Here is a 15,852-nt window from a genome sequence, read left to right as displayed (position 1 = left end):
TCTGGTGAGCCCAAGGTCTGGGGTTTGACACTCACAAAGGTATTTTATTTTGCTGCTGAGCAGTACTGGGGCCTTGTCATACAGAGTGAATAAGGCACTTTTAAACAGTTGTAAGCGGGAAGCAGGAAGTCAGTCGGGACACCAGCTAGGGATGTGCAGGCTGGGTGTAGGGAAGGTCCATAGCTGCACATTTCTTTAACTGCAATAGCTGTACATATGTTTGACATTTGCTATGACATTTGAAACCTTCCACCCCTGAGAGAGGGGTGAGGACAACTAAGTATATTGTACTAACAATTATGAACATCAGGCACATGCAGTGCTTGTGAATTGCTATACTGTCATTAGTATGTTAGATGACTACATCCTTTGATATTTCTGTGTTGTACTCCTACATAAGGGCATGCTTGTGGAAGTAATTCTACAGCTATTCGCAGGCTGATATGCCTGTGCGTTTCTGACACTTCCAGGCCTCAGATACTCTCAGGTTTATATATGACCAGCCTCAGGGAAAGGTACATATCAGTGGGATATACCCGTGATATATTTCAGATATTCTGCAGTTGTGACTGTGGGGTATTTTGAGCATATGTATTATTACACCATTTCTGACATGCAAGTAGTGTCTACTGTAACTTATTGACAGTTACCATTACGTGGGATTCCTCACCTTTCTGCCTACTGTGAATACATTTCACAGGGAGTCAGTGGGGCACAGGTAACATTTGTTTGCAAATCAGGGACATCCCTGTAAATCAGTCACAGTTGGGAGGTCTGGCCTCTTACCTATTCAAATATGGCGGTGTTTATCCTGCTCTGATACTGTGTGGGGTTTGTAAGGTGCTACTGTAACATTATTACCTACTAGCATGGCTGTTTCTCTTATCACACTAATGTAATGCAATTCCACAAGAATTGCCAGTAAAGATACACAGAACAAGCTTTGTGTAATGGCCTTCCTATTTTCCCTTTACATTCACTCCTTGTATTTCATGATATATTGCTTACAGCACCAAGTTCTTGTATATCTGCTGTGGCTGAGTGGTAATTCATGCAGTCTAGTGTTTCCAAGGTCCTGGGTTCGAGACTGACAGGGGTATTTTATTTTGCTGATGAGCAGACTACAGGCCTTGTCATACAGAGTGACAAAGGCACTTTTAAGCAGTTGTAAGCGGGTTTGCGGGATGCTTAGCTATGCTTAGCTAAGCGCGCACAAGCGTACACCTGCTGACTACTGCTTAAAAGTGCTTACTCCCGCTAACACCCGCGCTATTTTCTTTTAAAGAAAAGAAAATGGGGAAATAGGAAAGTGGTGAAAAAGGGGGCACAAAGAGGGTAGGAGAGTAGGAAAATAAGCTCGGGATGTGCAGGAAGGATGTAGGTAAGGCCCATAGCTGCCCAATTCTTTACCAGCAACAGCTGTGCATATGTTAGAAATTTAGAGTGAGATTTGACACCTTCCACCCCTGAGAGAGGGGTGAGGACAACAAAATATGTTGTACAGCCAATTGTAATTATCAGTTTACATGTCCAGCAGACATGTATGCGAAATGGGCAGCTATGTATGGGGCGTAAATTTTTTGTGGGAACAGAGTGCCCTTTTTTATTTTTTTTTCAGGTGAGAGTGGAATATGAGGTACAGGAAGTAGGTATATTTGGGGAGGTAGGTTGGGGAGGTTAACAGACAAGACAAACAAGACGCATACAGAGGTGGAGTATGACACATGTGGGGGGTAAACACAATTGACGGGGACGGATGTTTGAATAGCGCAAGCCCATGAGCCCACAGATGACAACAGTGGAACCGAGATCCCCACCCATGGGCAGTTACCACTGCGCCTTCACAGCCCAGGCCGGGGCTGGATAGGACAGGCAGGCACACCCGTGAGTTGCGCCACTCTCGCCTCAAGCTGGCGTAGTGGATCAGTCACAGAACGCCTGATCTCACTATGCACCACAGACCGGACCCTATGGAGGGTGAGTGGAGGCTCTCCTCCGGACACGCTTGCAGAGGGGGGACGAGCCTCATCCCCTGCAGCACTTCCACCCGAAGGTGGCACACGGCCACCGGAGGAGGAGGTCCCGGCCTGGGTACTGGTGCCAGGTGCACTCGCCAGCTGAGGTGGGAGAGGTGGGTCCGCTGGAACCCGCCTTCCCTGTTGTCCTATGTTTAGCAGTATTTTATGGTATTTTGGGTTAGTAACAAAAACCACCATTCAAAATTAGTTGTAACAGCATGCATCAGTATTCCCATTAACCAAACAAACATGAATTCCGAACATTGAGCAGCAAGCATAACACATGCATATTTAGAACAACAGTGGACATTCCAACAGCAGGCAGGGTTGATTGGTGGCAACAGGCCATCAGGTTTGGATATGTGAACAGGGCACATGCATCAACATACATGCAGATATGTATAAACCAACAGGACAAATGTCCATGGGAATTAATTGTGAATACACATACCCAGTTTGGTGTGGAATGGCATAATTTGTGAAAATAGGGTAGGGTGGAGAAATATTACATTAACAACGTAAACTACCTATACATATACTGTACATTCCTAGTAGATGCAGATATATATCCCCTACATGTATTAGTACAGTTTCCTGTATGTAACCTTAGGAATGTTGGTGATGGGGATGTTACTTCTACTTTAATATACATTCCATTTTTATTCATATATGTTCATATCTGGCTGTGTTCAGGTAAAACATCCTGCTACATTTGATTTAAATGGGTCTAGACAACTGTGGATGTTCAGCATTTCATACAACCATACTATAGGTTCATACTAGGCTATCTGCCCTGGGGCAATTATAAGCCTAGCCTGATTCTGTATGGCTTACGCCACCCATTGATTTGAGTATACTGTGCCCTTTTTAAGGTTTAGTTTACTGTGCCTCTGTCTAATAGTGACACGGGAGTAATCCCTGGGACAAACCTACGATCCCCCATCCACTTATCGAGATTCTTCTTGAAGAGATTCAGTGAGGTGCTCTGCCTCACATGAACTGGAATTCTATTCCAGAGCGAAGGGAGCCTCTGGGTTATGAACCTGTCCCTCCAGCAAGTTCTATTTATTTCTGTGCTGAGGTTCAAGTCCCTTGAGCGTGTGGCTCTAAGGGATTTAGATTTACTGAGGTGGAGCATGTCCATTAATTCTGGATTTGACATAGCTTTGTATGTCAGGCATAGATCGCCTCGAAGTAGGCAGTATGCAACTGAGTAGAGCTGGAGTTTTTTTAACCGAGCAGCATATGGCATCTGTTTGAGACCCTTGATTCTCTTGGTGAGATACTTTTGGGGTCTTTCTAATTGCTGCAGGTGTCGGGTAAGGTACATCCCAAAAGGGGCATTGTATTCTATGATGGGCCTGATGAGGGATGAATAAAGGGGCACGATTACCTCTCTTGATCTAGATGTGAAACCCTTCGTGATGAGGTGGGCTGTGTAGAAGGTCTTTCTAACCACTTTGGCAATGTGGTTTTCAAAGGAGAGATTGCTATCAACTTGGGTCCCCAGGTCCCTAATAACTTTATCTGTACTTAATGGGTTTCCGCCTATGCGGTAATTTGTGGGAACATTGTTTTTGCCAAAGGGTATGACTATACATTTTTTGGCATTTAGCTTTAAACTATGGCGCTGGCACCAGTTATCTGTCTCTCCTTTTTGAAGGATGTTTGTGTCAGCTGGAGAGTTGATTATGGCGCCCAGTTTGCAGTCGTCTGCAAACTTGGTGAGCCATAGTCCTCCCACGTTTGCCTGTACCTCGGAAAAGTAAATACCGAACAAGAGTGGTCCCAGGACAGAACCCTGTGGGACGCCACTTGTGACCGGTTTCGAGTCTGACATGGCTCCAGCAACTCTCACTCTGTGGGTTCTGTCTTTGAGCCAGTTTGCGACCCATCTTGTGACATAGGGGTTTATATTTAAGCTGGATAGCTTATCTATGATGCCTGAGTGGGGTATTGTGTCAAATGCCTTTGCAAGGTCCAGATAGGCTGTGTGGACTACCTTCCCTTCATCTATGGCTTTGGTGACTGTTTCAAAGAAGTCAACCAGGTTCAAAAGGCAGGATCTGCCCTTGACAAAGCCGAACTGGGTAGGATCTAGTGTCTGTAGGTCCCCACTGTCTTTGTTTATGAGCTCCATGATGATCCTCTCCATAGCCTTGCAGACTAAGCTAGTCAGGCTTATAGGGAGATAGTTTCCAGGGTCCATAGAGGCTCCACCTTTGTGAAGTGGGACCACTGTTGCTGTACGCCATTCTGTGGGCACATATCCTGTAGTGAGGCTGAGATTGTATAGCTGTTTTATTTGAGGGATTAGTTCCTCTTGTAGTTCATGTAGGATGCAACCTGGGATGCCATCTGGTCCCATGGAAGCAGTGTTTTTTGCTTTGGAGAGGGCAGCCTTCACCTGAGCATCTGAGATGTTTGGGAGACAGCCCTCTGCCGGGATAGATACTTGATCTTTTGGGGGGGGGGGGGGAGAGAAGTTTGCACTGAACCTGTCTGCCAGGATATTGGCGATGTCTGTGGGTTCAGTGTATTTTTTGTCGTTTAGAATCAACTCAGAACAAGTCTGGGAGTTGCATCCCAGGTTTCTAACATAACTGAAAAAAGCCTTATGATTGTCTTTGGTGTCCTGTGCAATTTTTCTCTCGAAGCTGGCCTTGGAGGATTTTATGAGGGATCGTAAATGCAAGGGTACAGCAACATATCCAAATTGTGGGACGGACACAGTCCAGGTTCTGTACTTTATTAAAGACATTTCACTCTTTGGTTGTGGCTGTCTCATTCATTTCATTATGTAGTGAATGCAGTATACCTTTATTCCAGACTTATTACAGATTTCTTGGTAGCTTTAAACTCTTTCTCACACTCCCTCACTTATTTTATATTTACATTTCAGGGTAGTACTTAATTCTAGGCTTTATTAACATTTATTACTGGGTTACAACAATCCTTTTCAGTTGACTCACTTATTTCATATGGCAGAATTTACAAGGATGTATTCGACACTTGTCGATCCTTTGTTGATTGATTACAACACCCATTTTCAGGCTGAAGCAGTTATCTGATATTACAATGCAGGTGGAAACTCTATTTGAGACTTGTTTAATCTTTATTACTGGATTGCAATACTCTTTTCCAGGCTGCATCACTTACCTAATCTTACAATACTAGCAGAATCTTTCTTCTAGGCTTATTTGACCTTTATTACTGGGTTACAACACTGAACTCTTTTATAAGCTGTCCCACTTATATTCTATAACAATACCAGCAGAATAATTACTAACCTGCCTGATGGCGCAACCTCGCCAGCCTATCAGCATAGGCTTGCCGATTCGCGGAAAGAACACCTGCAGCTGTAATATAAATGAAGGAATATTGTAACATACATATCCATACTATAGGCTAGGATAGCATTTCTTACATACTTAATTACATGGATACTTACTCAGTAGTGGGGCATTGGGCATTTGGCGGGCCTCCTGGATCCATCGGTTCAGCTGGTCCTCCTTTCATCGTTTCCGGTCCGCATGATGGTGACAGACCTGTTCACCAGTCCTCGGAATGCCTGTGGCACTGGTGAGATCATGTGTCAACTGGTTCCATGCCTCTGCCTTATACGCTCCCCATTGAACCTAGCCCTGCATGAGTTGCGCTTCATGATCATGGACTAGGAGCCAAACCATATATTTTGACTCCTCAACACCCCACCTTTGTGCTCTAAAGCAATTTGCCTCTCCTGCACCTGCCATCCTGACTGCAAATGGATACCACAATCAGTTATGGTGTGCATTCCCTCCTATGGGGCTTATATATGCCGGTTTTCCTGCACTTATCTGTGATTGGCCATTTTGGATATTTCTCTGCTTACAGCAAACCTGCTTTGTCATGGTTATATTTTCATTCATTCCTATATGTATGGTAATACTGTATTTCTCAGTACAACTGTCATGGCTTAGTGTTTCAGTACTTTGACTATGGTGCACAGTATCCCGGGTTCGATCCTTGCCATTGCTTTATTTTACTACTGTCTAGACAGGCTAGTAGGTGTGTCTGTGTAAAGGCGACTTTGCTACAGCTTGCCCAATGTTGCCAGACGGTAAGTTGGTTGGCGCGCTGCGCAGCTCCGCACAAACAGCTTACGCTGGGTAACGCGTTATTTAGCCATAAGCACTCGTATTAAGCTGGGTAAAGCGCTGCCCAGCTACGGGCACTCATATTAAGCTTGTTAAAGCGCTGCTCAGCTACGGGCAATTATGATCCTTTTTATATATACATAATATAGGTTTTGTTCAGAAATACATGGGCCATTTCATTATATTTTACTTAAATTAAATTTATATATATCGGGGAATTGTTTCATACTTAAAAATGGAAGGGGAAGTTGTGGGGCTCGAACCATGACTACCTATTCTTTGGGCGATGTCTGTACCGCTACACTACTGCTACTTTGCTTAATTTGCATATGTAGATCTTATATGCTTTTCAATGTCATATCTGCTAACTGTGGTTGAGCGAAGGGCATACCCGCGCAAATGCGGGCAAACATTTTGGAAGTTATAAAAAAAAAAAAAGGATACTGCTATTTTTACATTTTACATATTTTCAGTAGGGTTTAGTCTGTGGGGATGTGTGGTGGTGTGTTCCTTGACATTTCAGCGGACTCGCTCGTGGGCGTTTACTTTCAGGACTCTGACTCTTCTGGGGGCGTGTCCCTTTGCTGTACTCGGCAATCGGACACACCCCCTACTTTCCTACACGGACCGTGTTAGACTTGGGTATGATTCAGCATGCCCTCATGAATATGCATGGCATGCTGACGTCATACCGTTCAACTGCAGCCTCCGAGTAAGACATATTAAGTCTTACACGGAGGTTTTGTGAATCCGGCCCAATGTGCCTGCCTCTAAGGAAAGAAATACAACATTTCTGTGAATACTAGGCTCCCTCAACTGGCATGGGTGACGCCTGAAGCAAATTTGCTATTCTAAAAATATGACAACTATGTTACTATTAGTAAGACAGGAAATGAAATAAGGCACAGTGCCAGCTTAAAACAAATAGAACTGAAATCTTTGTACAAGTACCGCACATGATAATCCTACAAAAATAATATTTCATAATATTTTGAAACAGCAAAAAAAATGCAAGGTTTACTATGAAGCTTGTACAAACTTGTCTTGCTCTACAATATTGTAAACTAAAAGAAAACAATTACTTCCATGTTAGAACAAGTTACCTTTCCTGAGGATTACAACTTCCCATGCATTTCTGTTGAATTATAATGCAGTGACAGCTGTGAGCAGTTAAAAAGAAAATAAGAGAGCGAAAGCTGAAATAATAAACTTTCACAAACTACTACTTCACTTGCAGAACTACACACGGGATACTGCATATCGAAAGTAAAACGGTGCAATATTTGTCAACATGGAAGGAGATGGTCAGCAGACCACCCTGCTTTGCCAGGGATGGTTTACACCTCTTCCCCCCTCAAGGATTTTTAATACAGTGGAGAGTTGATTATCCGAAATGACTAGCATCTGAACCAGCCTTCCAAATCTTTTGAGTAGGAAAATCATACAGTCTGAATATGTAAACATATGCATTTGCTTGTTTTTTGAGCTTGTAGCCAGCTTGTGTGGGAAAAATATTCTTTATTGTCCACTGGAACCAGTGAATGGTTGAAAAAAGTGTATTCCTGCATGCAGAAAAAAAAGATTTGAAAATTTTTTAGCAGATTCAATTATGTTTGACTATTCGAACAGTTTAATTATCCAAATTACTCTAGGTCCCAATAAGTTCAGATAATAGACTCTCTACTGTATTAGCTAAAACACAGTCTTTCCCCATGGTGTCTTTTTTAGGCAATGCCAAACTGAAAGTACTTCTGACATAGCAAATCAAAACCAAAAAAAAATCTAAAGGTAACACTACTCAATGCTAGGAGTCTAAACAAAAACTCCACTCCCTAGAATCTCTCTTCACCCTAGAGAATGCTGATGTCTGAGCTGTCACTGAGACACGGTATAAAGCTGCGGAGAGCAGACCCACAGTGCAAGGTTATAATGCCTTCCACACATTTAAACCAGCTACTACACAGCCAGAGACTTAAAGTGGAGGTGTCAAGATTTACATCAAAAATAAATATACCTCAAGACTGATCAAACAGGACAATGCACTTGAGCTACTCTGTTCAAATCACCATAGGTAAAATCCAATATCACTTCCTTGCAAGCTATAGGTCCCCCTCTATGATCCAGTAGAGCCACACCATGTATTTAAACTTATTGGAAACACTCATCATCCAACCCAATACTACCATTCATAGGTGACTAATTATCCCACTATTAACTGAGAATCCTACAGGACACAATGTACAGGCACAGAGATTCCTGGATTTTGTACAGCAACCAGGGGTGCAACCATAGCAGATCTGGTCCTCACTAATATGACAGAGTGCTGCACATCCCCTACTGTAAAGTCTACCCTGGTAAGGTCATAAAACAAAATGTTCTCCTTTGAAGTAAAAAATAAAACCTGGACTCCCAGCTAAACTTGGAATATTCAGGCTAACTTCCTGCTATTAAGTGAAAACCTGGCAACATTTCAAGCCCCATAAACCCTAAGAACACAAATGTATATGCAGAACTGTTCACAGAAACCCTGTACAAGAATGTAAATAGCTGTATATAGGCAGCTGTACCCACCAGGATGAAGTACAGAACTAACAAAAAAAACAAGCCACCCTTGGGCTGTATAATAGAAAGAAGAAAATCATGGCAAAAGCTAGGGTGTTCAGCACCCAGCAGGATAAAAGCATTATCAAACTAAACAAACAACTCAGAGAACAAAGTCTACCAAAGCCAAATTTGAGGTAAATTTGGTCTCCCAGGCCAAGGACAATCACAAGGCATTCTTTAGCTATGTCTGCAACCTCAAAGGCAATACACAATTGTGTGCAGAGCTCATTGTAAATGAAGCTACCTATAACTGAGCCAGAAGATGTAGCAAACCTACTGGCTGATAAATTCAGCTCCAGCTTTACCCCTCTTCTCCCCCTCAACCTTCCCTCAGGAAATACCATCAAATACAACTCCCCCTTGCTATCGCTAGGGAACACGTCCTTAATGCTCTCTCCAAGGCCAAGAACACTGCATCAATAGGCCTTCTAAATAGCATGAAACATGACCTATCAAGCATTCTGGAATTGCTATTAAACTGTAGCCTCCAAACAGGCTTCGTGCCTCATGAATGGACAGCAGCAACAGTCAACCCACTGCACAAAGGTGGGCCATCTACAGACGCTGGAAACTACAAGACCCTTAAGTCCCACTAGTAGTGTATGAAAAGCCATGGAAAGAATCATGGAAATGATCAATAGTAATATAGTAAACCTCCAGACACTGGACACTACCCAGTTTGGATTTGTCAAGTGAAGGTCATGCCTACCAACCTGGTGGACTTCTTTGAGAAGGTCACCAAAGGAATGGATGAGGGCAACATGGTTCACACTGCCTACCTTGACCTGGCCAAGGCATATGACATAATACCCCACTCGGGAATTGTTGACAAACGCAGCTGGCTCACAGACCAGACCCAGGAAGTTAGAATTGGGGAGTCCACCTCTATAAAGAGGCCAGTCGCAAGCAGAGTCCCAAAGGGATCAGTCCTTAGACTGCTCCTTTTTGGCATTGACTTCTCTGAAGTCAAGGCAAATGTCAATGGTCCCTGGCTGACTAAATGTGTAGATGACTGCAAATTAGGAGCGGTCAGTGAATCCCACACTGACACAAATGTTCTCCAGGAAAGGCTGACACAAAAACAATGGGTTTCAGAGCCATGGACTAAAACTAAATGCCACAAAATGCATAACAGTATTCTTCGGGAAGTCATCCACCCCTGGTAACTATCACACTATCATATTGACGACACACCCCTTAGAAATGACCCAGTAGTCAGAGACTTAGGAATGCACACAGACAGCAACCTAGCCTTTGACCATCACGTGTCTACAGTACTGAGGAAGTCATTCTATGTTGTGCAACTTATAAACAAAGACATGGCATTAAGTCCAAGGAAGTCCTTGTTCCACTATATTTGGCATTCATCAGAGATATCATCGAATACAATGATCTCTTTGTTATGTACCTAACCTGGCATATCTAACAACTGGAACGTCCACAGAGGTTCCTCATTAAAAGAGTACAGGGTGCAAGTAAAACGTCCTATGCAGACCGCCTCAAGGCCCTATTCCTGTAATCTGTCTACTACAGGCTTTTGAGGGGAGATCTACGCATGGCATACAGGGGACTGTTAGACACAACTCTGATGGACCTCCTGCATATCTACAAAACAAAATGGCACTAGATTACCCATTCTAAAGAATTAAACCTTGCCTGTGATATAAATAACACCTGTTGGATAGACTGGTATGTATCCCAGAGATACTCTGTCTCTGAACAGCCTCACCATCCATGTGAAGCAGAGTTCTTCCATAACTCAATTCAAGTGCAACTTGAACAGTATAGGGAACAGGAAATTCATCCCTGGTTTGGCATCAGTCTCTCTAAGGGACACAGGCAGCCTGTAAATGGTTCAGCTCCCAGGCCCCTGCTTGTAAACATTTCACCTCTCAAGCTCCTGCATACACTTATCAAGGGTATCAGAACTTGGTCAGAGATTTGAGTGCATGGCTAGGCTTAAAAAGATCTGTGTGGTCATTAGCCTAGTAAACACCTATGAAGTCATCACTGATATTTGAAACATAATTCCATTACAAAGCACGGTTATTACCAAACACAAACTAAGACCATAAGCCTATGATACTACATCTTGCAAGTTTGTGTCCACCCTCTGCATCTCCTCCCTCTACTTCTGCTAAGAGCATCTCCTGAATCACAGAACTATGACTAACCATTCAAAATCCCAGTGCGTTCCTTTACTTCACTACACTCTCTTTGAAGACATCTCTCGTTCCCCTTGATAAATGTTTACCTCACCTTTAACACATTCCTTCAAGTTTTAAGCCTTAATTTTTTTGTAACACTGCTCCCGATACTTGCAAATCTCAAATGTATCCCTTCAAGTCCAAACAATAAAGAGATTGCTACAACAGGTGAGCTCCAATGATGAGCCACCATAAGTCTCATTATCCTTCTAAATTTTCTCTGTACATTAAGAAACCAACAGTCCCCTTCAGATATGTCCAAACTGTGTTGCAGTACTCTGGATATACGGCCTTGACAGAGCATATCACTGACCACAATGGCAATCCCTTTACTTAAGGCAACCCTCTCGCTTTACAACAATGACTTGGCAAACTATGTCTGTATCAGAATACATCACATTAAAGGTTTTTTCCTTATCATTGACTTTAGTGTATAAACTGGAAGCTTCTTTCTTTTTAAAGCCTATAAACAAAAGCTTTAAATCACTTGCAGTGCAATGCTCCACTCTGCCAACAGCCACAATCACCCACATATCTTCACTTACTCAGCATTTATTGCAACCTCTATCAAAAGCCACCACAGACCATCTGAACCATTAGCCAAGAAGAGCATGATTTTCTGCATTACTACACCATTTCTTCTTCTCACTAACACTCAGAGGAGGAAAAGAGACTACCATATTGACATGGGAAAGAAAAAGTACAGTTCTGTACCTACCATAAATGTAGACGTTTGAGTGTATTCACTGTTGCAGTCATTACACTTGGGTTATCCTGCTGGCAAGCTACCCGCAGTCGGCCTGAATTCCAAAGTCCTGGTCCAGCGTTGGTTGCTGTCGCCTCTTCCCTGATGTCAGTGCGCCAGGGGTATAAAAGATGCAGCAGATGCCATTTTCTTCAGTTTTTCCTTGCCCCAGATGTCAGGTGCCCCCAAAAAGGGTGGGCTAAAAAAATTCTGATCATAAAAAAGCATGCACATAAAATTCATCTACAAGCAAATACACCACATAGGTTGTATAGAATAGAGAAGTACAGATAAGTCCTAGCAATTAAAAGGGGGATGGTGGGAGGGTAACCTGGACTGCAACAGTGAATACACTCGAACATCTACATTTATGGTAGGTACACAACTGTACTATGTTCATCGTGTTTCACTGTTGCAGTCATTACACTTGGGTTGAATCCCAAAGCTGAGGTTGGGTGACTGGGCCTAAATAGAATTAGGAGTGGCTATGAGGCCCTGCAGAACTGCAGTGGCAAAGCCTGCTCTGGATCTAGAGTAAAGGGGTAAGTGGTAGTGCTTTGTGAAAGTGTGCACTGAAGTCCAGGTAGCAGCCTCCAAAATGTCCTTGGTTGGTATTCCTCTGAGGAAGGCTGCTGAGGTGGCTGCTGCCCTGGTCGAATGTGGCCTAATGCCCTTAGGCACTGATTTGCCATGTTGTGAATAGCAGAAACGAATGCAGTGGCCTATCCATTTTGAAATAGTCTGCTTTGAAATAGCTTTCCCCTTGCAATCCTGCAGCATATGCCACTAAGAGTTGCTCAGTCTTTCTGAAAGCTTTAGTCTTGTCCAAGTAAAAGTGTAGCTGTCTATGTCCAAAGAATGCAGAAGTCTTTCCCCCGTATTCTGTGGGTTTGGATAAAAGGTAGGCAAATGTATGGTTTGGTTAAGGGCCACACTGGACACTACCTTAGGCATAAATGTTGGGTTTGTCCTTGGAGAAACCCTGCCCGGATGGAAAATAATAAAAGGTTCCACAGCCATTAATGCCTGTAACTCTGAGACTCTTCTTGCTGAAGTTATTGCTAGGAGAAGAGCTGTTTTCCAGGATAAGTATTTTATCTCTGCTGTATTGGCTGGCTCAAAAGGAGGTAGTGTGAGTTTATACAAGACAAATTGAGGTCCCATGCAGGTACTGGAGCTCTCCTTGGAGGTCTTATGTTTTTGGCCCCTCTGAGATACTGCCTTAGCAGTGGACGAGAGAAATAGGTGGGTCTGTATTGTAATGAGCTGAAATGGCAGAGGCATGGATCTTAATTGATGAGAAGGATAGGCCTTTGTCCAGCATCTCAGTTAGGTATTGTAAAATCTGAGGAATATTTGGAACAAGCGTGCCAATTCCTTGTACCTGGTTCCAAGCATAGAATTTCTTCCATTTTTCTCCATAAGATTTTCTGGTGCTGGGCCTCCTGGCCTCCAAAATAACATCCATAACTGCTTTAGAGAGGTGTGCTCTGAATGGTTACATTATCCACCATGCAGCCAGGCTTAGGGTTCTGAGTTGGCTGCGTAGGATCTGATTGCTTTGTTGGGTCAGCAAATGAGGAATTTGAGGTAATGTCCAGGCTGGGCCTCGAGACAAGCTCTTTAGGATTGGGTACCAGGGCTGGCGTGGCCAGTCTGGGGCAATCAGGATCATTTTTGGCTTCTCTTGTCTGACCTTTAGGAGTACCTTGGGGAGGAGAGGCAGAGGGGGGAAGGCATATACTTAGAGGGCTTTCCAGCTGAATGAAAGGGGGTCCACTTTCCATGCTTGTTCGTGATAAGTCCGAGTGCAGAATCTTTGTAGCTGGCAGTTGTGAGGGGAGGCAAATAGATCTATGTCTGGGCATCCCCATTTCCCTGTTATCATTCTGAAGATTTGTGGATCTAGTTTCCAGTCGTGAGGATCCATGAGGTTTCTGCTTAGGTCGTCTGCCAAGGTATTTGTCCTTCCTGGCAGGAATTGTGCTTGCAGGTGTACTTGATAAGTCAATGCTGTGTTCCACAAAGTCATGGCTTGTCTGCAGAGGGGGTAGGAATGTGTGCCTCCTTGCTTGTTTATGTACCACATGATTGTAGTATTGTCTGTCTTCATCAGTAGTTGTCCTGGATGAAGTAGGTCCTTGCAGGCCATCAGTGCATTCTGTACAGCTAGCATCTCTTTTTGATTGATATGAAGATGCATTTGGCTTGTGGGCCATGTGCCCTGAATACATTTTCCTGCCATGTGTCCCTCCCTGGCATAATCTGATGCATCTGTTTTTAATGTCTGCCTGGCTGTGGGTAAAGCGAATGGCTGTCCCTTGTTGTGGTGACAGGCCTGTGCCCACCATCGAAACTCCTTATTGCAGGCAGGGAATGAGAGTAATTAATGTTTCCAGGCTGTGGCAATGTTGAGTCCAAACACTTTTTAGATACCATTGTAATTTCCTCATATGCAGTCTTGCATATGGAATTAGTAGAATGCAGGATGCCATGTAGCCCAGAGCCTGCAGAATTTTTCTTGCAGATAACTGGCTCTTTGTTGCCATGTTTTCGAAGTAAGAAGTCAGTCGCCTTTGTTTGTCTGGCGTGAGATAAGCCATCTGGGCAGTTGTATTTAAGCTTGCACTCAGGAATATTATCTCTTGAGAGGGTATTAGTTTTGATTTCTCTTCGTTTACTGTGTACCCTAGGCAAATTAGCGATCTTTTTACAAACGCCAGATGCTTTAGTAGAATGTCTTTTGTCTCTGCTTTAATAAGGCAGTCGTCCAAGTAGGGAAATATTTGAATTCCTCTGTCTGCAAAATGCAATTACTGGTTCCAGGCATTTTGTGAAGACCCTGGGCGCAGTAGATAATCCAAAGGGCAGTGCAGAGAATTGGTAGTGCATTGAGCCAGCTATGAATCTGAGGCATCTCCTGCAAGATTGTCTGATTGGGACATGCAGATATGCCTCTTTGAGGTCCAAAGTTACAAGCCAAGCCTTCTTGCCCAGCATGGGCAGAAGCTGCTGCAGAGTCAACATTTTGAATTTTGGAATATCCAGAAAAGTGTTTAGAATAGACAGGTCCAAAATTGGTCTCCAGGCTTTGTCCTTTCTTGGTACTAGTCTTGAGTAAAATCCTTGTCCCTGCTCTTGTTGTGGCACTGGCTGAATAGCCCTCATGTCCATGAGAGATGAAACTTGTTTTTGTGCTTCTGCCCATTGAATGTGTGGCAGGTCTGGCACACCTTTTGCCTTTGGAAGGGTGTGAAAGTGGAACCTGTAAGCCCTGAGAGACTATATTTAAGACCCATTTGTCCTGGGTGATCATGTGCCAATCTTGTGAAAAAAGTGCTAACTTTCCCCCGAAGGGAGCTGCCAAAAGATAAGTGCTTGGCATTTGCAGAGGGAAGTCATTAGGACTGTTTCCTATAAGGCTGTGACTTGTCTTCTCCGCTTTTGGAGGTAGGAGCACCCTATTGTTTGGGCCTGTATGATCCCTGGGGCTGTTGCCTGCCTCTAGGGCGTCTGAATCTGCCTCTTTGTGGTCTGTCTGCCACTGGAAAGGACCAATTCTTAGAAGGCGAGTTCCTGCTAAATCTGGGTGGCTGTACCTGTAAGAAATCCTTTACTGTCTGCATAGATTTAGCTTTATCCTCCATTTTCTTCAACACCTCTTCTGCCTTAACACCAAACAAAGTATCATGCTGTAATGGAGCATCCAATAACTTTGCTTTAACATGATCAGGCAGATTTTGTTCCTTTAACCAAGCATGCCTTCTAATAACAGAACCTGTAACTGCGGCCCTGCACGAGGCCTCCAGTGAATCATAACCACATTGCAAAGTATGTTTTCCCACTTGTTCAGCTGCATGCAATAATTCCTGCAATTCTTTGTTCTCAGAACATTCAGAATTTGTCAACATTTTTTGTTTTAACAAAAACATTAAGTATTGCTGATATTTGAGCATATGAAACTGACAATTTAAAGCCCTTATAGCCAAGGTAGCAGAAGTGCAGACTTTTTTCCCCATCTGTCCAGAGCCCTAGAATCTCTATCTGAGGGAACAGGGTTTTTAGCAGAAGCAGCCTTGACCCCTTTTGGGACCCTGTGAGAATTTCTGGGTCAGCAGCAGGGTTTTTCTATAGAAATT

The 15,852-nt window shown here is 43.5% G+C and overlaps 1 protein-coding gene across 3 annotated transcripts in view; it reads right to left on the bottom strand.

Annotated features, from left to right (window-relative positions):
- LIN28B (lin-28 homolog B) overlaps positions 1 to 15,852 on the bottom strand; it is a 1,447,915-nt gene that overhangs the window by 962,976 nt on the left and 469,087 nt on the right. The gene's annotated exons all lie outside the window — the stretch shown is intronic.

The sequence above is a fragment of the Protopterus annectens genome, chromosome 1.part0, assembly GCF_019279795.1.
Source record: "Protopterus annectens isolate FY-2018-M chromosome 1.part0, PAN1.0, whole genome shotgun sequence".
NCBI classification, from domain to species: Eukaryota; Metazoa; Chordata; order Ceratodontiformes; family Protopteridae; genus Protopterus; species Protopterus annectens.
The sequence above is the reverse complement of the archived record's forward strand: the minus strand, read 5'-3'. Positions and strand labels throughout refer to the sequence as shown.